A 17,176-nucleotide genomic window follows, 5' to 3' on the forward strand; every position below is an offset into this window, starting at 1 on the left:
TTGATCAACCTATAACGGGCTTGTGGCGCGATGGATAACGCGTCTGCCTACGGAGCGGAAGATTCCAGGTTCGAGTCCTGGATAGCTCGGTTTTACGATTTAAAGATGATTATTAGAGTATAACGGAAGGGAAATTTATAATATTGCAATGCTTCAATAGCATTTTGATCAACCTCTAACGGGCTTGTGGCGCAGAGGATAACGCGTCTGCCTACGGAGCAGAAGATTCCAGGTTCGAGTCCTGGCAAGCTCGGTATTAACATTTAAAGATGATTATTAGAGTATAACGGAAGGGAATTTTATAATATTGCAATGCTTCAATAGCATTTTGATCAACCTCTAACGGGCTTGTGGCGCAGTGGATAACGCGTCTGCCTACGGAGCAGGAGATTCCAGGTTCGAGTCCTGGCAAGCTCGGTATAACCATTTAAAGCTGATTATTAGAGTATAACGGAAGGGAAATTTATAATATTTTAATGCTTCAATATCATTTTGATCAACCTCTAACGGGCTTGTGGCGCAATGGGTAACGCGTCTGCCTACGGAGCATAAGATTCCAGGTTCGAGTCCTGGCAAGCTCGGTATTAACATTTAAAGATGATTATTAGAGTATAACGGAAGGGAAATTTATAATATTGCAATGCTTCAATAGCATTTGGATCAACCTATAACGGGCTTGTGGCGCGATGGATAACGCGTCTGCCTACGGAGCGGAAGATTCCAGGTTCGAGTCCTGGATAGCTCGATATTACGATTTAAAGATGATTATTAGAGTATAACGGAATGGAAATTTATAATATTGGAATGCTTCAATATCATTTTGATCAACCTCTAACGGGCTTGTGGCGCAATGGATAACGCGTCTGCCTACGGAGCATAAGATTCCAGGTTCGAGTCCTGGCAAGCTCGGTATTAACATTTAAAGATGATTATTAGAGTATAACGGAAGGGAAATTTATAATATTGCAATGCTTCAATAGCATTTTGATCAACCCATAACGGGCTTGTGGCGCGATGGATAACGCGTCTGCCTACGGAGCGGAAGATTCCAGGTTCGAGTCCTGGATAGCTCGGTATTACGATTTAAAGATGATTATTAGAGTATAACGGAAGGGAAATTTATAATATTGCAATGCTTCAATATCATTTTGATCAACCTCTAACGGGCTTGTGGCGCAATGGATAACGCGTCTGCCTACGGAGCAGAAGATTCCAGGTTCGAGTCCTGGCAAGCTCGGTATTAACATTTAAAGATGATTATTAGAGTATAACGGAAGGGAAATTTATAATATTGCAATGCTTCAATAGCATTTTGATCAACCTATAACGGGCTTGTGGCGCGATGGATAACGCGTCTGCCTACGGAGCGGAAGATTCCAGGTTCGAGTCCTGGATAGCTCGGTATTACGATTTAAAGATGATTATTAGAGTATAACGGAATGGAAATTTATAATATTGGAATGCTTCAATAGCATTTTGATCAACCTCTAACGGGCTTGTGGCGCAATGGATAACGCGTCTGCCTACGGAGCAGGAGATTCCAGGTTCGAGTCCTGGCAAGCTCGGTATTACCATTTAAAGCTGATTATTAGAATATAACGGAAGGGAAATTTATAATATTTTAATGCTTCAATATCATTTTGATCAACCTCTAACGGGCTTGTGGCGCAATGGATAACGCGTCTGCCTACGGAGCATAAGATTCCAGGTTCGAGTCCTGGCAAGCTCGGTATTAACATTTAAAGATGATTATTAGAGTATAACGGAAGGGAAATTTATAATATTGCAATGCTTCAATAGCATTTTGATCAACCTCTAACGGGCTTGTGGCGCAGAGGATAACGCGTCTGCCTACGGAGCAGAAGATTCCAGGTTCGAGTCCTGGCAAGCTCGGTATTAACATTTAAAGATGATTATTAGAGTATAACGGAAGGGAATTTTATAATATTGCAATGCTTCAATAGCATTTTGATCAACCTCTAACGGGCTTGTGGCGCAATGGATAACGCGTCTGCCTACGGAGCAGGAGATTCCAGGTTCGAGTCCTGGCAAGCTCGGTATTACCATTTAAAGCTGATTATTAGAATATAACGGAAGGGAAATTTATAATATTTTAATGCTTCAATATCATTTTGATCAACCTCTAACGGGCTTGTGGCGCAATGGATAACGCGTCTGCCTACGGAGCATAAGATTCCAGGTTCGAGTCCTGGCAAGCTCGGTATTAACATTTAAAGATGATTAATAGAGTATAACGGAAGGGAAATTTATAATATTGCAATGCTTCAATAGCATTTTGATCAACCCATAACCGGCTTGTGGCGCGATGGATAACGCGTCTGCCTACGGAGCGGAAGATTCCAGGTTCGAGTCCTGGATAGCTCGGTATTACGATTTAAAGATGATTATTAGAGTATAACGGAAGGGAAATTTATAATATTGCAATGCTTCAATAGCATTTTGATCAACCTCTAACGGGCTTGTGGCGCAATGGATAACGCGTCTGCCTACGGAGCAGAAGATTTCAGGTTCGAGTCCTCGCAAGCTCGGTATTAACATTTAAAGATGATTATTAGAGTATAACGGAAGGGAAATTTATAATATTGCAATGCTTCAATAGCATTTTGATCAACCTCTAACGGGCTTGTGGCGCAATGGATAACGCGTCTGCCTACGGAGCAGGAGATTCCAGGTTCGAGTCCTGGCAAGCTCGGTATTACCATTTAAAGCTGATTATTAGAATATAACGGAAGGGAAATTTATAATATTTTAATGCTTCAATATCATTTTGATCAACCTCTAACGGGCTTGTGGCGCAATGGATAACGCGTCTGCCTACGGAGCATAAGATTCCAGGTTCGAGTCCTGGCAAGCTCGGTATTAACATTTAAAGATGATTATTAGAGTATAACGGAAGGGAATTTTATAATATTGCAATGCTTCAATAGCATTTTGATCAACCTCTAACGGGCTTGTGGCGCAATGGATAACGCGTCTGCCTACGGAGCAGGAGATTCCAGGTTCGAGTCCTGGCAAGCTCGGTATTACCATTTAAAGCTGATTATTAGAATATAACGGAAGGGAAATTTATAATATTTTAATGCTTCAATATCATTTTGATCAACCTCTAACGGGCTTGTGGCGCAATGGATAACGCGTCTGCCTACGGAGCATAAGATTCCAGGTTCGAGTCCTGGCAAGCTCGGTATTAACATTTAAAGATGATTAATAGAGTATAACGGAAGGGAAATTTATAATATTGCAATGCTTCAATAGCATTTTGATCAACCCATAACCGGCTTGTGGCGCGATGGATAACGCGTCTGCCTACGGAGCGGAAGATTCCAGGTTCGAGTCCTGGATAGCTCGGTATTACGATTTAAAGATGATTATTAGAGTATAACGGAAGGGAAATTTATAATATTGCAATGCTTCAATAGCATTTTGATCAACCTCTAACGGGCTTGTGGCGCAATGGATAACGCGTCTGCCTACGGAGCAGAAGATTCCAGGTTCGAGTCCTGGCAAGCTCGGTATTAACATTTAAAGATGATTATTAGAGTATAACGGAAGGGAAATTTATAATATTGCAATGCTTCAATATCATTTTGATCAACCTCTAACGGGCTTGTGGCGCAATGGATAACGCGTCTGCCTACGGAGCAGGAGATTCCAGGTTCGAGTCCTGGCAAGCTCGGTATTACCATTTAAAGCTGATTATTAGAATATAACGGAAGGGAAATTTATAATATTTTAATGCTTCAATATCATTTTGATCAACCTCTAACGGGCTTGTGGCGCAATGGATAACGCGTCTGCCTACGGAGCATAAGATTCCAGGTTCGAGTCCTGGCAAGCTCGGTATTAACATTTAAAGATGATTATTAGAGTATAACGGAAGGGAAATTTATAATATTGCAATGCTTCAATAGCATTTTGATCAACCTCTAACGGGCTTGTGGCGCAATGGATAACGCGTCTGCCTACGGAGCGGAAGATTCCAGGTTCGAGTCCTAGCAAGCTCGGTATTAACATTTAAAGATGATTATTAGAGTATAACGGAAGGGAAATTTATAATATTGCAATGCTTCAATAGCATTTTGATCAACCTATAACGGGCTTGTGGCGCGATGGATAACGCGTCTGCCTACGGAGCGGAAGATTCCAGGTTCGAGTCCTGGATAGCTCGGTATTAACATTTAAAGATGATTATTAGAGTATAACGGAAGGGAAATTTATAATATTGCAATGCTTCAATAGCATTTTGATCAACCTCTAACGGGCTTGTGGCGCAGAGGATAACGCGTCTGCCTACGAAGCAGAAGATTCCAGGTTCGAGTCCTGGCAAGCTCGGTATTAACATTTAAAGATGATTATTAGAGTATAACGGAAGGGAAATTTATAATATTGCAATGCTTCAATAGCATTTTGATCAACCTATAACGGGCTTGTGGCGCGATGGATAACGCGTCTGCCTACGGAGCGGAAGATTCCAGGTTCGAGTCCTGGATGGCTCGGTATTACGATTTAAAGATGATTATTAGAGTATAACGGAATGGAAATTTATAATATTGGAATGCTTCAATAGCATTTTGATCAACCTCTAACGGGCTTGTGGCGCAATGGATAACGCGTCTGCCTACGGAGCAGGAGATTCCAGGTTCGAGTCCTGGCAAGCTCGGTATTACCATTTAAAGCTGATTATAAGAATATAACGGAAGGGAAATTTATAATATTTTAATGCTTCAATATCATTTTGATCAACCTCTAACGGGCTTGTGGCGCAATGGATAACGCGTCTGCCTACGGAGCATAAGATTCCAGGTTCGAGTCCTGGCAAGCTCGGTATTAACATTTAAAGATGATTATTAGAGTATAACGGAAGGGAAATTTATAATATTGCAATGCTTCAATAGCATTTTGATCAACCTCTAACGGGCTTGTGGCGCAGAGGATAACGCGTCTGCCTACGGAGCAGAAGATTCCAGGTTCGAGTCCTGGCAAGCTCGGTATTAACATTTAAAGATGATTATTAGAGTATAACGGAAGGGAATTTTATAATATTGCAATGCTTCAATAGCATTTTGATCAACCTCTTACGGGCTTGTGGCGCAATGGATAACGCGTCTGCCTACGGAGCAGGAGATTCCAGGTTCGAGTCCTGGCAAGCTCGGTATTACCATTTAAAGCTGATTATAAGAATATAACGGAAGGGAAATTTATAATATTTTAATGCTTCAATATCATTTTGATCAACCTCTAACGGGCTTGTGGCGCAATGGATAACGCGTCTGCCTACGGAGCATAAGATTCCAGGTTCGAGTCCTGGCAAGCTCGGTATTAACATTTAAAGATGATTATTAGAGTATAACGGAAGGGAAATTTATAATATTGCAATGCTTCAATAGCATTTTGATCAACCTCTAACGGGCTTGTGGCGCAGAGGATAACGCGTCTGCCTACGGAGCAGAAGATTCCAGGTTCGAGTCCTGGCAAGCTCGGTATTAACATTTAAAGATGATTATTAGAGTATAACGGAAGGGAATTTTATAATATTGCAATGCTTCAATAGCATTTTGATCAACCTCTTACGGGCTTGTGGCGCAATGGATAACGCGTCTGCCTACGGAGCAGGAGATTCCAGGTTCGAGTCCTGGCAAGCTCGGTATTACCATTTAAAGCTGATTATTAGAATATAACGGAAGGGAAATTTATAATATTTTAATGCTTCAATATCATTTTGATCAACCTCTAACGGGCTTGTGGCGCAATGGATAACGCGTCTGCCTACGGAGCATAAGATTCCAGGTTCGAGTCCTGGCAAGCTCGGTATTAACATTTAAAGATGATTATTAGAGTATAACGGAAGGGAAATTTATAATATTGCAATGCTTCAATAGCATTTTGATCAACCCATAACGGGCTTGTGGCGCGATGGATAACGCGTCTGCCTACGGAGCGGAAGATTCCAGGTTCGAGTCCTGGATAGCTCGGTATTACGATTTAAAGATGATTATTAGAGTATAACGGAAGGGAAATTTATAATATTGCAATGCTTCAATAGCATTTTGATCAACCTCTTACGGGCTTGTGGCGCAATGGATAACGCGTCTGCCTACGGAGCAGGAGATTCCAGGTTCGAGTCCTGGCAAGCTCGGTATTACCATTTAAAGCTGATTATTAGAATATAACGGAAGGGAAATTTATAATATTTTAATGCTTCAATATCATTTTGATCAACCTCTAACGGGCTTGTGGCGCAATGGATAACGCGTCTGCCTACGGAGCATAAGATTCCAGGTTCGAGTCCTGGCAAGCTCGGTATTAACATTTAAAGATGATTATTAGAGTATAACGGAAGGGAAATTTATAATATTGCAATGCTTCAATAGCATTTTGATCAACCCATAACGGGCTTGTGGCGCGATGGATAACGCGTCTGCCTACGGAGCGGAAGATTCCAGGTTCGAGTCCTGGATAGCTCGGTATTACGATTTAAAGATGATTATTAGAGTATAACGGAAGGGAAATTTATAATATTGCAATGCTTCAATAGCATTTTGATCAACCTCTTACGGGCTTGTGGCGCAATGGATAACGCGTCTGCCTACGGAGCAGGAGATTCCAGGTTCGAGTCCTGGCAAGCTCGGTATTACCATTTAAAGCTGATTATAAGAATATAACGGAAGGGAAATTTATAATATTTTAATGCTTCAATATCATTTTGATCAACCTCTAACGGGCTTGTGGCGCAATGGATAACGCGTCTGCCTACGGAGCATAAGATTCCAGGTTCGAGTCCTGGCAAGCTCGGTATTAACATTTAAAGATGATTATTAGAGTATAACGGAAGGGAAATTTATAATATTGCAATGCTTCAATAGCATTTTGATCAACCCATAACGGGCTTGTGGCGCGATGGATAACGCGTCTGCCTACGGAGCAGAAGATTCCAGGTTCGAGTCCTGGCAAGCTCGGTATTAACATTTAAAGATGATTATTAGAGTATAACGGAAGGGAAATTTATAATATTGCAATGCTTCAATAGCATTTTGATCAACCTCTTACGGGCTTGTGGCGCAATGGATAACGCGTCTGCCTACGGAGCAGGAGATTCCAGGTTCGAGTCCTGGCAAGCTCGGTATTACCATTTAAAGCTGATTATTAGAATATAACGGAAGGGAAATTTATAATATTTTAATGCTTCAATATCATTTTGATCAACCTCTAACGGGCTTGTGGCGCAATGGATAACGCGTCTGCCTACGGAGCATAAGATTCCAGGTTCGAGTCCTGGCAAGCTCGGTATTAACATTTAAAGATGATTATTAGAGTATAACGGAAGGGAAATTTATAATATTGCAATGCTTCAATAGCATTTTGATCAACCCATAACGGGCTTGTGGCGCGATGGATAACGCGTCTGCCTACGGAGCGGAAGATTCCAGGTTCGAGTCCTGGATAGCTCGGTATTACGATTTAAAGATGATTATTAGAGTATAACGGAAGGGAAATTTATAATATTGCAATGCTTCAATAGCATTTTGATCAACCTCTAACGGGCTTGTGGCGCAATGGATAACGCGTCTGCCTACGGAGCAGAAGATTCCAGGTTCGAGTCCTGGCAAGCTCGGTATTAACATTTAAAGATGATTATTAGAGTATAACGGAAGGGAAATTTATAATATTGCAATGCTTCAATAGCATTTTGATCAACCTCTAACGGGCTTGTGGCGCAATGGATAACGCGTCTGCCTACGGAGCAGGAGATTCCAGGTTCGAGTCCTGGCAAGCTCGGTATTACCATTTAAAGCTGATTATTAGAATATAACGGAAGGGAAATTTATAATATTTTAATGCTTCAATATCATTTTGATCAACCTCTAACGGGCTTGTGGCGCAATGGATAACGCGTCTGCCTACGGAGCATAAGATTCCAGGTTCGAGTCCTGGCAAGCTCGGTATTAACATTTAAAGATGATTATTAGAGTATAACGGAAGGGAAATTTATAATATTGCAATGCTTCAATAGCATTTTGATCAACCCATAACGGGCTTGTGGCGCGATGGATAACGCGTCTGCCTACGGAGCGGAAGATTCCAGGTTCGAGTCCTGGATAGCTCGGTATTACGATTTAAAGATGATTATTAGAGTATAACGGAAGGGAAATTTATAATATTGCAATGCATCAATAGCATTTTGATCAACCTCTAACGGGCTTGTGGCGCAATGGATAACGCGTCTGCCTACGGAGCAGGAGATTCCAGGTTCGAGTCCTGGCAAGCTCGGTATTACCATTTAAAGCTGATTATAAGAATATAACGGAAGGGAAATTTATAATATTTTAATGCTTCAATATCATTTTGATCAACCTCTAACGGGCTTGTGGCGCAATGGATAACGCGTCTGCCTACGGAGCATAAGATTCCAGGTTCGAGTCCTGGCAAGCTCGGTATTAACATTTAAAGATGATTATTAGAGTATAACGGAAGGGAAATTTATAATATTGCAATGCTTCAATAGCATTTTGATCAACCTCTAACGGGCTTGTGGCGCAGAGGATAACGCGTCTGCCTACGGAGCAGAAGATTCCAGGTTCGAGTCCTGGCAAGCTCGGTATTAACATTTAAAGATGATTATTAGAGTATAACGGAAGGGAATTTTATAATATTGCAATGCTTCAATAGCATTTTGATCAACCTCTTACGGGCTTGTGGCGCAATGGATAACGCGTCTGCCTACGGAGCAGGAGATTCCAGGTTCGAGTCCTGGCAAGCTCGGTATTACCATTTAAAGCTGATTATTAGAATATAACGGAAGGGAAATTTATAATATTTTAATGCTTCAATATCATTTTGATCAACCTCTAACGGGCTTGTGGCGCAATGGATAACGCGTCTGCCTACGGAGCATAAGATTCCAGGTTCGAGTCCTGGCAAGCTCGGTATTAACATTTAAAGATGATTATTAGAGTATAACGGAAGGGAAATTTATAATATTGCAATGCTTCAATAGCATTTTGATCAACCCATAACGGGCTTGTGGCGCGATGGATAACGCGTCTGCCTACGGAGCGGAAGATTCCAGGTTCGAGTCCTGGATAGCTCGGTATTACGATTTAAAGATGATTATTAGAGTATAACGGAAGGGAAATTTATAATATTGCAATGCTTCAATAGCATTTTGATCAACCTCTAACGGGCTTGTGGCGCAATGGATAACGCGTCTGCCTACGGAGCAGAAGATTCCAGGTTCGAGTCCTGGCAAGCTCGGTATTAACATTTAAAGATGATTATTAGAGTATAACGGAAGGGAAATTTATAATATTGCAATGCTTCAATAGCATTTTGATCAACCTCTAACGGGCTTGTGGCGCAATGGATAACGCGTCTGCCTACGGAGCAGGAGATTCCAGGTTCGAGTCCTGGCAAGCTCGGTATTACCATTTAAAGCTGATTATTAGAATATAACGGAAGGGAAATTTATAATATTTTAATGCTTCAATATCATTTTGATCAACCTCTAACGGGCTTGTGGCGCAATGGATAACGCGTCTGCCTACGGAGCATAAGATTCCAGGTTCGAGTCCTGGCAAGCTCGGTATTAACATTTAAAGATGATTATTAGAGTATAACGGAAGGGAAATTTATAATATTGCAATGCTTCAATAGCATTTTGATCAACCCATAACGGGCTTGTGGCGCGATGGATAACGCGTCTGCCTACGGAGCGGAAGATTCCAGGTTCGAGTCCTGGATAGCTCGGTATTACGATTTAAAGATGATTATTAGAGTATAACGGAAGGGAAATTTATAATATTGCAATGCATCAATAGCATTTTGATCAACCTCTAACGGGCTTGTGGCGCAATGGATAACGCGTCTGCCTACGGAGCAGAAGATTCCAGGTTCGAGTCCTGGCAAGCTCGGTATTAACATTTAAAGATGATTATTAGAGTATAACGGAAGGGAAATTTATAATATTGCAATGCTTCAATAGCATTTTGATCAACCTATAACGGGCTTGTGGCGCGATGGATAACGCGTCTGCCTACGGAGCGGAAGATTCCAGGTTCGAGTCCTGGATAGCTCGGTATTACGATTTAAAGATGATTATTAGAGTATAACGGAAGGGAAATTTATAATATTGCAATGCTTCAATAGCATTTTGATCAACCTCTAACGGGCTTGTGGCGCAGAGGATAACGCGTCTGCCTACGGAGCAGAAGATTCCAGGTTCGAGTCCTGGCAAGCTCGGTATTAACATTTAAAGATGATTATTAGAGTATAACGGAAGGGAATTTTATAATATTGCAATGCTTCAATAGCATTTTGATCAACCTCTAACGGGCTTGTGGCGCAATGGATAACGCGTCTGCCTACGGAGCAGGAGATTCCAGGTTCGAGTCCTGGCAAGCTCGGTATAACCATTTAAAGCTGATTATTAGAGTATAACGGAAGGGAAATTTATAATATTTTAATGCTTCAATATCATTTTGATCAACCTCTAACGGGCTTGTGGCGCAATGGGTAACGCGTCTGCCTACGGAGCATAAGATTCCAGGTTCGAGTCCTGGCAAGCTCGGTATTAACATTTAAAGATGATTATTAGAGTATAACGGAAGGGAAATTTATAATATTGCAATGCTTCAATTGCATTTTGATCAACCTATAACGGGCTTGTGGCGCGATGGATAACGCGTCTGCCTACGGAGCAGAAGATTCCAGGTTCGAGTCCTGGATAGCTCGGTATTACCATTTAAAGATGATTATTAGAGTATAACGGAAGGGAAATTTATAATATTGCAATGCTTCAATAGCATTTTGATCAACCTCTAACGGGCTTGTGGCGCAATGGATAGCGCGTCTGCCTACGGAGCAGAAGATTCCAGGTTCGAGTCCTGGCAAGCTCGGTATTAACATTTAAAGATGATTATTAGAGTATAACGGAAGGGAAATTTATAATATTTTAATGCTTCAATATCATTTTGATCAACCTCTAACGGGCTTGTGGCGCAATGGATAACGCGTCTGCCTACGGAGCATAAGATTCCAGGTTCGAGTCCTGGCAAGCTCGGTATTAACATTTAAAGATGATTATTAGAGTATAACGGAAGGGAAATTTATAATATTGCAATGCTTCAATAGCATTTTGATCAATTTCTAACGGGCCTGTGGCGCAATGGATAACGCGTCTGCCTACGGAGCAGAAGATTCCAGGTTCGAGTCCTGGCAAGCTCGGTGTTAACATTTAAAGATGATTATTAGAGTATAACGGAAGGGAAATTTATAATATTGCAATGCTTCAATAGCATTTTGATCAATCTCTAACGGGCCTGTGGCGCAATGGATAACGCGTCTGCCTACGGAGCAGAAGATTCCAGGTTCGAGTCCTGGCAAGCTCGGTATTAACATTTAAAGATGATTATTAGAGTATAACGGAAGGGAAATTTTTAATATTGCAATGCTTCAATAGCATTTTTATCAACCTCTAACGGGCTTGTGGCGCAATGGATAACGCGTCTGCCTACGGAGCAGGAGATTCCAGGTTCGAGTCCTGGCAAACTCGGTATTACCATTTAAAGCTGATTATTAGAATATAACGGAAGGGAAATTTATAATATTTTAATGCTTCAATATCATTTTGATCAACCTCTAACGGGCTTGTGGCGCAGAGGATAACGCGTCTGCCTACGGAGCAGAAGATTCCAGGTTCGAGTCCTGGCAAGTTCGGTATTAACATTTAAAGATGATTATTAGAGTATAACGGAAGGGAATTTTATAATATTGCAATGCTTCAATAGCATTTTGATCAACCTCTAACGGGCTTGTGGCGCAATGGATAACGCGTCTGCCTACGGAGCAGGAGATTCCAGGTTCGAGTCCTGGCAAACTCGGTATTACCATTTAAAGCTGATTATTAGAGTATAACGGAAGGGAAATTTATAATATTTTAATGCTTCAATATCATTTTGATCAACCTCTAACGGGCTTGTGGCGCAATGGATAACGCGTCTGCCTACGGAGCAGAAGATTCCAGGTTCGAGTCCTGGCAAGCTCGGTATTAACATTTAAAGATGATTATTAGAGTATAACGGAAGGGAAATTTATAATATTGCAATGCTTCAATAGCATTTTGATCAACCTCTAACGGGCTTGTGGCGCAATGGATAACGCGGCTGCCTACGGAGCAGAAGATTCCAGGTTCGAGTCCTGGCAAGCTCGGTATTACCATTTAAAGCTGATTATTAGAGTATAACGGAAGGGAAATTTATAATATTTTAATGCTTCAATAGCATTTTGATCAACCTCTAACGGGCTTGTGGCGCAATGGATAACGCGTCTGCCTACGGAGCAGGAGATTCCAGGTTCGAGTCCTGGCAAGCTCGGTATTACCATTTAAAGCTGATTATAAGAATATAACGGAAGGGAAATTTATAATATTTTAATGCTTCAATATCATTTTGATCAACCTCTAACGGGCTTGTGGCGCAATGGATAACGCGTCTGCCTACGGAGCATAAGATTCCAGGTTCGAGTCCTGGCAAGCTCGGTATTAACATTTAAAGATGATTATTAGAGTATAACGGAAGGGAAATTTATAATATTGCAATGCTTCAATAGCATTTTGATCAATTTCTAACGGGCCTGTGGCGCAATGGATAACGCGTCTGCCTACGGAGCAGAAGATTCCAGGTTCGAGTCCTGGCAAGCTCGGTGTTAACATTTAAAGATGATTATTAGAGTATAACGGAAGGGAAATTTATAATATTGCAATGCTTCAATAGCATTTTTATCAACCTCTAACGGGCTTGTGGCGCAATGGATAACGCGTCTGCCTACGGAGCAGGAGATTCCAGGTTCGAGTCCTGGCAAACTCGGTATTACCATTTAAAGCCGATTATTAGAGTATAACGGAAGGGAAATTTATAATATTTTAATGCTTCAATATCATTTTGATCAACCTCTAACGGGCTTGTGGCGCAATGGATAACGCGTCTGCCTACGGAGCATAAGATTCCAGGTTCGAGTCCTGGCAAGCTCGGTATTAACATTTAAAGATGATTATTAGAGTATAACGGAAGGGAAATTTATAATATTGCAATGCTTCAATAGCATTTTGATCAACCTCTAACGGGCTTGTGGCGCAATGGATAACGCGTCTGCCTACGGAGCAGAAGATTCCAGGTTCGAGTCCTGGATAGCTCGGTATTACCATTTAAAGATGATTATTAGAGTATAACGGAAGGGAAATTTATAATATTGCAATGCTTCAATAGCATTTTGATCAACCTCTAACGGGCTTGTGGCGCAGAGGATAACGCGTCTGCCTACGGAGCAGAAGATTCCAGGTTCGAGTCCTGGCAAGCTCGGTATTAACATTTAAAGATGATTATTAGAGTATAACGGAAGGGAATTTTATAATATTGCAATGCTTCAATAGCATTTTGATCAACCTCTAACGGGCTTGTGGCGCAATGGATAACGCGTCTGCCTACGGAGCAGGAGATTCCAGGTTCGAGTCCTGGCAAGCTCGGTATAACCATTTAAAGCTGATTATTAGAGTATAACGGAAGGGAAATTTATAATATTTTAATGCTTCAATATCATTTTGATCAACCTCTAACGGGCTTGTGGCGCAATGGGTAACGCGTCTGCCTACGGAGCATAAGATTCCAGGTTCGAGTCCTGGCAAGCTCGGTATTAACATTTAAAGATGATTATTAGAGTATAACGGAAGGGAAATTTATAATATTGCAATGCTTCAATAGCATTTTGATCAACCTCTAACGGGCTTGTGGCGCAATGGATAGCGCGTCTGCCTACGGAGCAGAAGATTCCAGGTTCGAGTCCTGGCAAGCTCGGTATTAACATTTAAAGATGATTATTAGAGTATAACGGAAGGGAAATTTATAATATTGCAATGCTTCAATAGCATTTTGATCAACCTCTAACGGGCTTGTGGCGCAATGGATAACGCGGCTGCCTACGGAGCAGAAGATTCCAGGTTCGAGTCCTGGCAAGCTCGGTATTACCATTTAAAGCTGATTATTAGAGTATAACGGAAGGGAAATTTATAATATTTTAATGCTTCAATAGCATTTTGATCAACCTCTAACGGGCTTGTGGCGCAATGGATAACGCGTCTGCCTACGGAGCAGGAGATTCCAGGTTCCAGTCCTGGCAAGCTCGGTATTACCATTTAAAGCTGATTATTAGAATATAACGGAAGGGAAATTTATAATATTTTAATGCTTCAATATCATTTTGATCAACCTCTAACGGGCTTGTGGCGCAATGGATAACGCGTCTGCCTACGGAGCATAAGATTCCAGGTTCGAGTCCTGGCAAGCTCGGTATTAACATTTAAAGATGATTATTAGAGTATAACGGAAGGGAAATTTATAATATTGCAATGCTTCAATAGCATTTTGATCAATTTCTAACGGGCCTGTGGCGCAATGGATAACGCGTCTGCCTACGGAGCGGAAGATTCCAGGTTCGAGTCCTGGATAGCTCGGTATTACGATTTAAAGATGATTATTAGAGTATAACGGAAGGGAAATTTATAATATTGGAATGCTTCAATAGCATTTTGATCAACCTCTAACGGGCTTGTGGCGCAATGGATAACGCGTCTGCCTACGGAGCAGGAGATTCCAGGTTCGAGTCCTGGCAAACTCGGTATTACCATTTAAAGCTGATTATTAGAGTATAACGGAAGGGAAATTTATAATATTTTAATGCTTCAATATCATTTTGATCAACCTCTAACGGGCTTGTGGCGCAATGGATAACGCGTCTGCCTACGGAGCATAAGATTCCAGGTTCGAGTCCTGGCAAGCTCGGTATTAACATTTAAAGATGATTATTAGAGTATAACTTAAGGGAAATTTATAATATTGCAATGCTTCAATAGCATTTTTATCAACCTCTAACGGGCTTGTGGCGCAATGGATAACGCGTCTGCCTACGGAGCAGGAGATTCCAGGTTCGAGTCCTGGCAAGCTCGGTGTTAACATTTAAAGATGATTATTAGAGTATAACTTAAGGGAAATTTATAATATTGGAATGCTTCAATAGCATTTTGATTTAACCTCTAACGGGCTTGTGGCGCAATGGATAACGCGTCTGCCTACGGAGCCGGAGATTCCAGGTTCGAGTCCTGGCAAACTCGGTATTACCATTTAAAGCTGATTATTAGGGTATAACGGAAGGGAAATTTATAATATTTTAATGCTTCAATATCATTTTGATCAACCTCTAACGGGCGAGTGGCGCAATGGATAACGCGTCTGCCTACGGAGCATAAGATTCCAGGTTCGAGTCCTGGCAAGCTCGGTATTAACATTTAAAGATGATTATTAGAGTATAACGGAAGGGAAATTTATAATATTGCAATGCTTCAATAGCATTTTTATCAACCTCCAACGGGCTTGTGGCGCAATGGATAACGCGTCTGCCTACGGAGCATAAGATTCCAGGTTCGAGTCCTGGCAAGCTCGGTATTAACATTTAAAGATGATTATTAGAGTATAACGGAAGGGAAATTTATAATATTGCAATGCTTCAATAGCATTTTGATCAATCTCTAACGGGCCTGTGGCGCAATGGATAACGCGTCTGCCTAGGGAGCAGAAGATTCCAGGTTCGAGTCCTGGCAAGCTCGGTATTAACATTTAAAGATGATTATTAGAGTATAACGGAAGGGAAATTTATAATATTGCAATGCTTCAATAGCATTTTTATCAACCTCTAACGGGCTTGTGGCGCAATGGATAACGCGTCTGCCTACGGAGCAGGAGATTCCAGGTTCGAGTCCTGGCAAACTCGGTATTACCATTTAAAGCTGATTATTAGAGTATAACGGAAGGGAAATTTATAATATTTTAATGCTTCAATATCATTTTGATCAACCTCTAACGGGCTTGTGGCGCAATGGATAACGCGTCTGCCTACGGAGCATAAGATTCCAGGTTCGAGTCCTGGCAAGCTCGGTATTAACATTTAAAGATGATTATTAGAGTATAACGGAAGGGAAATTTATAATATTGCAATGCTTCAATAGCATTTTGATCAACCTATAACGGGCTTGTGGCGCGATGGATAACGCGTCTGCCTACGGAGCGGAAGATAACAGGTTCGAGTCCTGGATAGCTCGGTATTACGATTTAAAGATGATTATTAGAGTATAACGGAAGGGAAATTTATAATATTGGAATGCTTCAATAGCATTTTGATCAACCTCTAACGGGCTTGTGGCGCAATGGATAACGCGTCTGCCTACGGAGCAGGAGATTCCAGGTTCGAGTCCTGGCAAGCTCGGTATTACCATTTAAAGCTGATTATTAGAATATAACGGAAGGGAAATTTATAATATTTTAATGCTTCAATATCATTTTGATCTACCTCTAACGGGCTTGTGGCGCAATGGATAACGCGTCTGCCTACGGAGCATAAGATTCCAGGTTCGAATCCTGGCAAGCTCGGTATTAACATTTAAAGATGATTATTAGAGTATAACGGAAGGGAAATTTATAATATTGCAATGCTTCAATAGCATTTTTATCAACCTCTAACGGGCTTGTGGCGCAATGGATAACGCGTCTGCCTACGGAGCATAAGATTCCAGGTTCGAGTCCTGGCAAGCTCGGTATTAACATTTAAAGATGATTATTAGAGTATAACGGAAGGGAAATTTATAATATTGCAATGCTTCAATAGCATTTTGATCAATCCCTAACGGGCCTTTGGCGCAATGGATAACGCGTCTGCCTACGGAGCAGAAGATTCCAGGTTCGAGTCCTGGCAAGCTCGGCATTAACATTTAAAGATGATTATTAGAGTATAACGGAAGGGAAATTTATAATATTGCAATGCTTCAATAGCATTTTGATCAACCTATAACGGGCTTGTGGCGCGATGGATAACGCGTCTGCCTACGGAGCGGAAGATTCCAGGTTCGAGTCCTGGATAGCTCGGTATTACGATTTAAAGATGATTATTAGAGTATAACGGAAGGGAAATTTATAATATTGGAATGCTTCAATAGCATTTTGATCAACCTCTAACGGGCTTGTGGCGCAATGGATAACGCGTCTGCCTACGGAGCAGGAGATTCCAGGTTCGAGTCCTGGCAAGCTCGGTATAACCATTTAAAGCTGATTATTAGAGT

At 41.4% G+C, this 17,176-nt stretch overlaps 81 non-coding genes across 81 annotated transcripts; all 81 read left to right on the forward strand.

Annotated features, from left to right (window-relative positions):
- Positions 1 to 180: 180 nt before the first annotated feature.
- TRNAR-ACG (transfer RNA arginine (anticodon ACG)) lies at positions 181 to 253 on the forward strand. The gene has a single exon. It is a non-coding gene; the product is annotated as a tRNA-Arg (tRNA).
- Positions 254 to 344: 91 nt separating this feature from the next.
- Positions 345 to 417, forward strand: TRNAR-ACG (transfer RNA arginine (anticodon ACG)). The gene has a single exon. It is a non-coding gene; the product is annotated as a tRNA-Arg (tRNA).
- Positions 418 to 508: 91 nt separating this feature from the next.
- Positions 509 to 581, forward strand: TRNAR-ACG (transfer RNA arginine (anticodon ACG)). Its single transcript has one exon. It is a non-coding gene; the product is annotated as a tRNA-Arg (tRNA).
- Positions 582 to 836: 255 nt separating this feature from the next.
- TRNAR-ACG (transfer RNA arginine (anticodon ACG)) lies at positions 837 to 909 on the forward strand. The gene has a single exon. It is a non-coding gene; the product is annotated as a tRNA-Arg (tRNA).
- A 255-nt stretch (positions 910 to 1,164) lies between these two features.
- TRNAR-ACG (transfer RNA arginine (anticodon ACG)) lies at positions 1,165 to 1,237 on the forward strand. The gene has a single exon. It is a non-coding gene; the product is annotated as a tRNA-Arg (tRNA).
- A 255-nt stretch (positions 1,238 to 1,492) lies between these two features.
- Positions 1,493 to 1,565, forward strand: TRNAR-ACG (transfer RNA arginine (anticodon ACG)). The gene has a single exon. It is a non-coding gene; the product is annotated as a tRNA-Arg (tRNA).
- Positions 1,566 to 1,656: 91 nt separating this feature from the next.
- On the forward strand, positions 1,657 to 1,729 carry TRNAR-ACG (transfer RNA arginine (anticodon ACG)). The gene has a single exon. It is a non-coding gene; the product is annotated as a tRNA-Arg (tRNA).
- A 91-nt stretch (positions 1,730 to 1,820) lies between these two features.
- Positions 1,821 to 1,893, forward strand: TRNAR-ACG (transfer RNA arginine (anticodon ACG)). The gene has a single exon. It is a non-coding gene; the product is annotated as a tRNA-Arg (tRNA).
- A 91-nt stretch (positions 1,894 to 1,984) lies between these two features.
- On the forward strand, positions 1,985 to 2,057 carry TRNAR-ACG (transfer RNA arginine (anticodon ACG)). The gene has a single exon. It is a non-coding gene; the product is annotated as a tRNA-Arg (tRNA).
- A 91-nt stretch (positions 2,058 to 2,148) lies between these two features.
- TRNAR-ACG (transfer RNA arginine (anticodon ACG)) lies at positions 2,149 to 2,221 on the forward strand. The gene has a single exon. It is a non-coding gene; the product is annotated as a tRNA-Arg (tRNA).
- A 419-nt stretch (positions 2,222 to 2,640) lies between these two features.
- TRNAR-ACG (transfer RNA arginine (anticodon ACG)) lies at positions 2,641 to 2,713 on the forward strand. The gene has a single exon. It is a non-coding gene; the product is annotated as a tRNA-Arg (tRNA).
- A 91-nt stretch (positions 2,714 to 2,804) lies between these two features.
- On the forward strand, positions 2,805 to 2,877 carry TRNAR-ACG (transfer RNA arginine (anticodon ACG)). The gene has a single exon. It is a non-coding gene; the product is annotated as a tRNA-Arg (tRNA).
- A 91-nt stretch (positions 2,878 to 2,968) lies between these two features.
- On the forward strand, positions 2,969 to 3,041 carry TRNAR-ACG (transfer RNA arginine (anticodon ACG)). The gene has a single exon. It is a non-coding gene; the product is annotated as a tRNA-Arg (tRNA).
- A 91-nt stretch (positions 3,042 to 3,132) lies between these two features.
- On the forward strand, positions 3,133 to 3,205 carry TRNAR-ACG (transfer RNA arginine (anticodon ACG)). The gene has a single exon. It is a non-coding gene; the product is annotated as a tRNA-Arg (tRNA).
- A 255-nt stretch (positions 3,206 to 3,460) lies between these two features.
- TRNAR-ACG (transfer RNA arginine (anticodon ACG)) lies at positions 3,461 to 3,533 on the forward strand. The gene has a single exon. It is a non-coding gene; the product is annotated as a tRNA-Arg (tRNA).
- Positions 3,534 to 3,624: 91 nt separating this feature from the next.
- TRNAR-ACG (transfer RNA arginine (anticodon ACG)) lies at positions 3,625 to 3,697 on the forward strand. Its single transcript has one exon. It is a non-coding gene; the product is annotated as a tRNA-Arg (tRNA).
- Positions 3,698 to 3,788: 91 nt separating this feature from the next.
- Positions 3,789 to 3,861, forward strand: TRNAR-ACG (transfer RNA arginine (anticodon ACG)). The gene has a single exon. It is a non-coding gene; the product is annotated as a tRNA-Arg (tRNA).
- A 419-nt stretch (positions 3,862 to 4,280) lies between these two features.
- TRNAR-ACG (transfer RNA arginine (anticodon ACG)) lies at positions 4,281 to 4,353 on the forward strand. Its single transcript has one exon. It is a non-coding gene; the product is annotated as a tRNA-Arg (tRNA).
- A 255-nt stretch (positions 4,354 to 4,608) lies between these two features.
- On the forward strand, positions 4,609 to 4,681 carry TRNAR-ACG (transfer RNA arginine (anticodon ACG)). The gene has a single exon. It is a non-coding gene; the product is annotated as a tRNA-Arg (tRNA).
- A 91-nt stretch (positions 4,682 to 4,772) lies between these two features.
- TRNAR-ACG (transfer RNA arginine (anticodon ACG)) lies at positions 4,773 to 4,845 on the forward strand. Its single transcript has one exon. It is a non-coding gene; the product is annotated as a tRNA-Arg (tRNA).
- Positions 4,846 to 4,936: 91 nt separating this feature from the next.
- Positions 4,937 to 5,009, forward strand: TRNAR-ACG (transfer RNA arginine (anticodon ACG)). Its single transcript has one exon. It is a non-coding gene; the product is annotated as a tRNA-Arg (tRNA).
- Positions 5,010 to 5,100: 91 nt separating this feature from the next.
- TRNAR-ACG (transfer RNA arginine (anticodon ACG)) lies at positions 5,101 to 5,173 on the forward strand. The gene has a single exon. It is a non-coding gene; the product is annotated as a tRNA-Arg (tRNA).
- Positions 5,174 to 5,264: 91 nt separating this feature from the next.
- TRNAR-ACG (transfer RNA arginine (anticodon ACG)) lies at positions 5,265 to 5,337 on the forward strand. The gene has a single exon. It is a non-coding gene; the product is annotated as a tRNA-Arg (tRNA).
- Positions 5,338 to 5,428: 91 nt separating this feature from the next.
- Positions 5,429 to 5,501, forward strand: TRNAR-ACG (transfer RNA arginine (anticodon ACG)). Its single transcript has one exon. It is a non-coding gene; the product is annotated as a tRNA-Arg (tRNA).
- Positions 5,502 to 5,592: 91 nt separating this feature from the next.
- Positions 5,593 to 5,665, forward strand: TRNAR-ACG (transfer RNA arginine (anticodon ACG)). The gene has a single exon. It is a non-coding gene; the product is annotated as a tRNA-Arg (tRNA).
- Positions 5,666 to 5,756: 91 nt separating this feature from the next.
- On the forward strand, positions 5,757 to 5,829 carry TRNAR-ACG (transfer RNA arginine (anticodon ACG)). The gene has a single exon. It is a non-coding gene; the product is annotated as a tRNA-Arg (tRNA).
- Positions 5,830 to 6,084: 255 nt separating this feature from the next.
- TRNAR-ACG (transfer RNA arginine (anticodon ACG)) lies at positions 6,085 to 6,157 on the forward strand. The gene has a single exon. It is a non-coding gene; the product is annotated as a tRNA-Arg (tRNA).
- A 91-nt stretch (positions 6,158 to 6,248) lies between these two features.
- TRNAR-ACG (transfer RNA arginine (anticodon ACG)) lies at positions 6,249 to 6,321 on the forward strand. The gene has a single exon. It is a non-coding gene; the product is annotated as a tRNA-Arg (tRNA).
- Positions 6,322 to 6,576: 255 nt separating this feature from the next.
- On the forward strand, positions 6,577 to 6,649 carry TRNAR-ACG (transfer RNA arginine (anticodon ACG)). Its single transcript has one exon. It is a non-coding gene; the product is annotated as a tRNA-Arg (tRNA).
- A 91-nt stretch (positions 6,650 to 6,740) lies between these two features.
- TRNAR-ACG (transfer RNA arginine (anticodon ACG)) lies at positions 6,741 to 6,813 on the forward strand. Its single transcript has one exon. It is a non-coding gene; the product is annotated as a tRNA-Arg (tRNA).
- A 91-nt stretch (positions 6,814 to 6,904) lies between these two features.
- On the forward strand, positions 6,905 to 6,977 carry TRNAR-ACG (transfer RNA arginine (anticodon ACG)). The gene has a single exon. It is a non-coding gene; the product is annotated as a tRNA-Arg (tRNA).
- Positions 6,978 to 7,068: 91 nt separating this feature from the next.
- Positions 7,069 to 7,141, forward strand: TRNAR-ACG (transfer RNA arginine (anticodon ACG)). The gene has a single exon. It is a non-coding gene; the product is annotated as a tRNA-Arg (tRNA).
- A 91-nt stretch (positions 7,142 to 7,232) lies between these two features.
- TRNAR-ACG (transfer RNA arginine (anticodon ACG)) lies at positions 7,233 to 7,305 on the forward strand. Its single transcript has one exon. It is a non-coding gene; the product is annotated as a tRNA-Arg (tRNA).
- Positions 7,306 to 7,560: 255 nt separating this feature from the next.
- On the forward strand, positions 7,561 to 7,633 carry TRNAR-ACG (transfer RNA arginine (anticodon ACG)). Its single transcript has one exon. It is a non-coding gene; the product is annotated as a tRNA-Arg (tRNA).
- A 91-nt stretch (positions 7,634 to 7,724) lies between these two features.
- TRNAR-ACG (transfer RNA arginine (anticodon ACG)) lies at positions 7,725 to 7,797 on the forward strand. The gene has a single exon. It is a non-coding gene; the product is annotated as a tRNA-Arg (tRNA).
- Positions 7,798 to 7,888: 91 nt separating this feature from the next.
- Positions 7,889 to 7,961, forward strand: TRNAR-ACG (transfer RNA arginine (anticodon ACG)). The gene has a single exon. It is a non-coding gene; the product is annotated as a tRNA-Arg (tRNA).
- Positions 7,962 to 8,216: 255 nt separating this feature from the next.
- Positions 8,217 to 8,289, forward strand: TRNAR-ACG (transfer RNA arginine (anticodon ACG)). The gene has a single exon. It is a non-coding gene; the product is annotated as a tRNA-Arg (tRNA).
- Positions 8,290 to 8,380: 91 nt separating this feature from the next.
- TRNAR-ACG (transfer RNA arginine (anticodon ACG)) lies at positions 8,381 to 8,453 on the forward strand. Its single transcript has one exon. It is a non-coding gene; the product is annotated as a tRNA-Arg (tRNA).
- A 91-nt stretch (positions 8,454 to 8,544) lies between these two features.
- On the forward strand, positions 8,545 to 8,617 carry TRNAR-ACG (transfer RNA arginine (anticodon ACG)). Its single transcript has one exon. It is a non-coding gene; the product is annotated as a tRNA-Arg (tRNA).
- Positions 8,618 to 8,708: 91 nt separating this feature from the next.
- TRNAR-ACG (transfer RNA arginine (anticodon ACG)) lies at positions 8,709 to 8,781 on the forward strand. Its single transcript has one exon. It is a non-coding gene; the product is annotated as a tRNA-Arg (tRNA).
- A 91-nt stretch (positions 8,782 to 8,872) lies between these two features.
- TRNAR-ACG (transfer RNA arginine (anticodon ACG)) lies at positions 8,873 to 8,945 on the forward strand. The gene has a single exon. It is a non-coding gene; the product is annotated as a tRNA-Arg (tRNA).
- Positions 8,946 to 9,200: 255 nt separating this feature from the next.
- On the forward strand, positions 9,201 to 9,273 carry TRNAR-ACG (transfer RNA arginine (anticodon ACG)). The gene has a single exon. It is a non-coding gene; the product is annotated as a tRNA-Arg (tRNA).
- A 91-nt stretch (positions 9,274 to 9,364) lies between these two features.
- Positions 9,365 to 9,437, forward strand: TRNAR-ACG (transfer RNA arginine (anticodon ACG)). Its single transcript has one exon. It is a non-coding gene; the product is annotated as a tRNA-Arg (tRNA).
- A 91-nt stretch (positions 9,438 to 9,528) lies between these two features.
- TRNAR-ACG (transfer RNA arginine (anticodon ACG)) lies at positions 9,529 to 9,601 on the forward strand. Its single transcript has one exon. It is a non-coding gene; the product is annotated as a tRNA-Arg (tRNA).
- Positions 9,602 to 9,856: 255 nt separating this feature from the next.
- On the forward strand, positions 9,857 to 9,929 carry TRNAR-ACG (transfer RNA arginine (anticodon ACG)). Its single transcript has one exon. It is a non-coding gene; the product is annotated as a tRNA-Arg (tRNA).
- Positions 9,930 to 10,184: 255 nt separating this feature from the next.
- TRNAR-ACG (transfer RNA arginine (anticodon ACG)) lies at positions 10,185 to 10,257 on the forward strand. The gene has a single exon. It is a non-coding gene; the product is annotated as a tRNA-Arg (tRNA).
- A 91-nt stretch (positions 10,258 to 10,348) lies between these two features.
- Positions 10,349 to 10,421, forward strand: TRNAR-ACG (transfer RNA arginine (anticodon ACG)). Its single transcript has one exon. It is a non-coding gene; the product is annotated as a tRNA-Arg (tRNA).
- A 91-nt stretch (positions 10,422 to 10,512) lies between these two features.
- TRNAR-ACG (transfer RNA arginine (anticodon ACG)) lies at positions 10,513 to 10,585 on the forward strand. The gene has a single exon. It is a non-coding gene; the product is annotated as a tRNA-Arg (tRNA).
- Positions 10,586 to 10,840: 255 nt separating this feature from the next.
- On the forward strand, positions 10,841 to 10,913 carry TRNAR-ACG (transfer RNA arginine (anticodon ACG)). Its single transcript has one exon. It is a non-coding gene; the product is annotated as a tRNA-Arg (tRNA).
- A 91-nt stretch (positions 10,914 to 11,004) lies between these two features.
- Positions 11,005 to 11,077, forward strand: TRNAR-ACG (transfer RNA arginine (anticodon ACG)). The gene has a single exon. It is a non-coding gene; the product is annotated as a tRNA-Arg (tRNA).
- A 91-nt stretch (positions 11,078 to 11,168) lies between these two features.
- Positions 11,169 to 11,241, forward strand: TRNAR-ACG (transfer RNA arginine (anticodon ACG)). Its single transcript has one exon. It is a non-coding gene; the product is annotated as a tRNA-Arg (tRNA).
- Positions 11,242 to 11,332: 91 nt separating this feature from the next.
- Positions 11,333 to 11,405, forward strand: TRNAR-ACG (transfer RNA arginine (anticodon ACG)). Its single transcript has one exon. It is a non-coding gene; the product is annotated as a tRNA-Arg (tRNA).
- A 91-nt stretch (positions 11,406 to 11,496) lies between these two features.
- TRNAR-ACG (transfer RNA arginine (anticodon ACG)) lies at positions 11,497 to 11,569 on the forward strand. Its single transcript has one exon. It is a non-coding gene; the product is annotated as a tRNA-Arg (tRNA).
- A 91-nt stretch (positions 11,570 to 11,660) lies between these two features.
- On the forward strand, positions 11,661 to 11,733 carry TRNAR-ACG (transfer RNA arginine (anticodon ACG)). The gene has a single exon. It is a non-coding gene; the product is annotated as a tRNA-Arg (tRNA).
- A 91-nt stretch (positions 11,734 to 11,824) lies between these two features.
- On the forward strand, positions 11,825 to 11,897 carry TRNAR-ACG (transfer RNA arginine (anticodon ACG)). The gene has a single exon. It is a non-coding gene; the product is annotated as a tRNA-Arg (tRNA).
- Positions 11,898 to 11,988: 91 nt separating this feature from the next.
- Positions 11,989 to 12,061, forward strand: TRNAR-ACG (transfer RNA arginine (anticodon ACG)). The gene has a single exon. It is a non-coding gene; the product is annotated as a tRNA-Arg (tRNA).
- Positions 12,062 to 12,152: 91 nt separating this feature from the next.
- On the forward strand, positions 12,153 to 12,225 carry TRNAR-ACG (transfer RNA arginine (anticodon ACG)). The gene has a single exon. It is a non-coding gene; the product is annotated as a tRNA-Arg (tRNA).
- Positions 12,226 to 12,316: 91 nt separating this feature from the next.
- Positions 12,317 to 12,389, forward strand: TRNAR-ACG (transfer RNA arginine (anticodon ACG)). Its single transcript has one exon. It is a non-coding gene; the product is annotated as a tRNA-Arg (tRNA).
- Positions 12,390 to 12,480: 91 nt separating this feature from the next.
- On the forward strand, positions 12,481 to 12,553 carry TRNAR-ACG (transfer RNA arginine (anticodon ACG)). The gene has a single exon. It is a non-coding gene; the product is annotated as a tRNA-Arg (tRNA).
- A 91-nt stretch (positions 12,554 to 12,644) lies between these two features.
- TRNAR-ACG (transfer RNA arginine (anticodon ACG)) lies at positions 12,645 to 12,717 on the forward strand. The gene has a single exon. It is a non-coding gene; the product is annotated as a tRNA-Arg (tRNA).
- Positions 12,718 to 12,808: 91 nt separating this feature from the next.
- Positions 12,809 to 12,881, forward strand: TRNAR-ACG (transfer RNA arginine (anticodon ACG)). Its single transcript has one exon. It is a non-coding gene; the product is annotated as a tRNA-Arg (tRNA).
- Positions 12,882 to 12,972: 91 nt separating this feature from the next.
- TRNAR-ACG (transfer RNA arginine (anticodon ACG)) lies at positions 12,973 to 13,045 on the forward strand. The gene has a single exon. It is a non-coding gene; the product is annotated as a tRNA-Arg (tRNA).
- Positions 13,046 to 13,136: 91 nt separating this feature from the next.
- On the forward strand, positions 13,137 to 13,209 carry TRNAR-ACG (transfer RNA arginine (anticodon ACG)). Its single transcript has one exon. It is a non-coding gene; the product is annotated as a tRNA-Arg (tRNA).
- Positions 13,210 to 13,300: 91 nt separating this feature from the next.
- On the forward strand, positions 13,301 to 13,373 carry TRNAR-ACG (transfer RNA arginine (anticodon ACG)). Its single transcript has one exon. It is a non-coding gene; the product is annotated as a tRNA-Arg (tRNA).
- Positions 13,374 to 13,464: 91 nt separating this feature from the next.
- TRNAR-ACG (transfer RNA arginine (anticodon ACG)) lies at positions 13,465 to 13,537 on the forward strand. Its single transcript has one exon. It is a non-coding gene; the product is annotated as a tRNA-Arg (tRNA).
- Positions 13,538 to 13,628: 91 nt separating this feature from the next.
- Positions 13,629 to 13,701, forward strand: TRNAR-ACG (transfer RNA arginine (anticodon ACG)). The gene has a single exon. It is a non-coding gene; the product is annotated as a tRNA-Arg (tRNA).
- A 91-nt stretch (positions 13,702 to 13,792) lies between these two features.
- TRNAR-ACG (transfer RNA arginine (anticodon ACG)) lies at positions 13,793 to 13,865 on the forward strand. The gene has a single exon. It is a non-coding gene; the product is annotated as a tRNA-Arg (tRNA).
- A 91-nt stretch (positions 13,866 to 13,956) lies between these two features.
- Positions 13,957 to 14,029, forward strand: TRNAR-ACG (transfer RNA arginine (anticodon ACG)). Its single transcript has one exon. It is a non-coding gene; the product is annotated as a tRNA-Arg (tRNA).
- A 91-nt stretch (positions 14,030 to 14,120) lies between these two features.
- TRNAR-ACG (transfer RNA arginine (anticodon ACG)) lies at positions 14,121 to 14,193 on the forward strand. Its single transcript has one exon. It is a non-coding gene; the product is annotated as a tRNA-Arg (tRNA).
- Positions 14,194 to 14,284: 91 nt separating this feature from the next.
- Positions 14,285 to 14,357, forward strand: TRNAR-ACG (transfer RNA arginine (anticodon ACG)). Its single transcript has one exon. It is a non-coding gene; the product is annotated as a tRNA-Arg (tRNA).
- A 255-nt stretch (positions 14,358 to 14,612) lies between these two features.
- Positions 14,613 to 14,685, forward strand: TRNAR-ACG (transfer RNA arginine (anticodon ACG)). Its single transcript has one exon. It is a non-coding gene; the product is annotated as a tRNA-Arg (tRNA).
- Positions 14,686 to 14,776: 91 nt separating this feature from the next.
- On the forward strand, positions 14,777 to 14,849 carry TRNAR-ACG (transfer RNA arginine (anticodon ACG)). Its single transcript has one exon. It is a non-coding gene; the product is annotated as a tRNA-Arg (tRNA).
- A 91-nt stretch (positions 14,850 to 14,940) lies between these two features.
- TRNAR-ACG (transfer RNA arginine (anticodon ACG)) lies at positions 14,941 to 15,013 on the forward strand. Its single transcript has one exon. It is a non-coding gene; the product is annotated as a tRNA-Arg (tRNA).
- A 420-nt stretch (positions 15,014 to 15,433) lies between these two features.
- On the forward strand, positions 15,434 to 15,506 carry TRNAR-ACG (transfer RNA arginine (anticodon ACG)). The gene has a single exon. It is a non-coding gene; the product is annotated as a tRNA-Arg (tRNA).
- A 91-nt stretch (positions 15,507 to 15,597) lies between these two features.
- TRNAP-AGG (transfer RNA proline (anticodon AGG)) lies at positions 15,598 to 15,670 on the forward strand. The gene has a single exon. It is a non-coding gene; the product is annotated as a tRNA-Pro (tRNA).
- A 91-nt stretch (positions 15,671 to 15,761) lies between these two features.
- On the forward strand, positions 15,762 to 15,834 carry TRNAR-ACG (transfer RNA arginine (anticodon ACG)). The gene has a single exon. It is a non-coding gene; the product is annotated as a tRNA-Arg (tRNA).
- A 91-nt stretch (positions 15,835 to 15,925) lies between these two features.
- Positions 15,926 to 15,998, forward strand: TRNAR-ACG (transfer RNA arginine (anticodon ACG)). Its single transcript has one exon. It is a non-coding gene; the product is annotated as a tRNA-Arg (tRNA).
- A 255-nt stretch (positions 15,999 to 16,253) lies between these two features.
- Positions 16,254 to 16,326, forward strand: TRNAR-ACG (transfer RNA arginine (anticodon ACG)). Its single transcript has one exon. It is a non-coding gene; the product is annotated as a tRNA-Arg (tRNA).
- Positions 16,327 to 16,417: 91 nt separating this feature from the next.
- Positions 16,418 to 16,490, forward strand: TRNAR-ACG (transfer RNA arginine (anticodon ACG)). The gene has a single exon. It is a non-coding gene; the product is annotated as a tRNA-Arg (tRNA).
- Positions 16,491 to 16,581: 91 nt separating this feature from the next.
- Positions 16,582 to 16,654, forward strand: TRNAR-ACG (transfer RNA arginine (anticodon ACG)). Its single transcript has one exon. It is a non-coding gene; the product is annotated as a tRNA-Arg (tRNA).
- Positions 16,655 to 17,073: 419 nt separating this feature from the next.
- TRNAR-ACG (transfer RNA arginine (anticodon ACG)) lies at positions 17,074 to 17,146 on the forward strand. Its single transcript has one exon. It is a non-coding gene; the product is annotated as a tRNA-Arg (tRNA).
- Positions 17,147 to 17,176: the final 30 nt, after the last annotated feature.

The sequence above is a fragment of the Phalangium opilio genome, unplaced genomic scaffold (genome assembly GCF_054372755.1).
Source record: "Phalangium opilio isolate 3A_F unplaced genomic scaffold, DU_Popi_V2 ptg000088l_1, whole genome shotgun sequence".
Taxonomy (NCBI): domain Eukaryota; kingdom Metazoa; phylum Arthropoda; class Arachnida; order Opiliones; family Phalangiidae; genus Phalangium; species Phalangium opilio.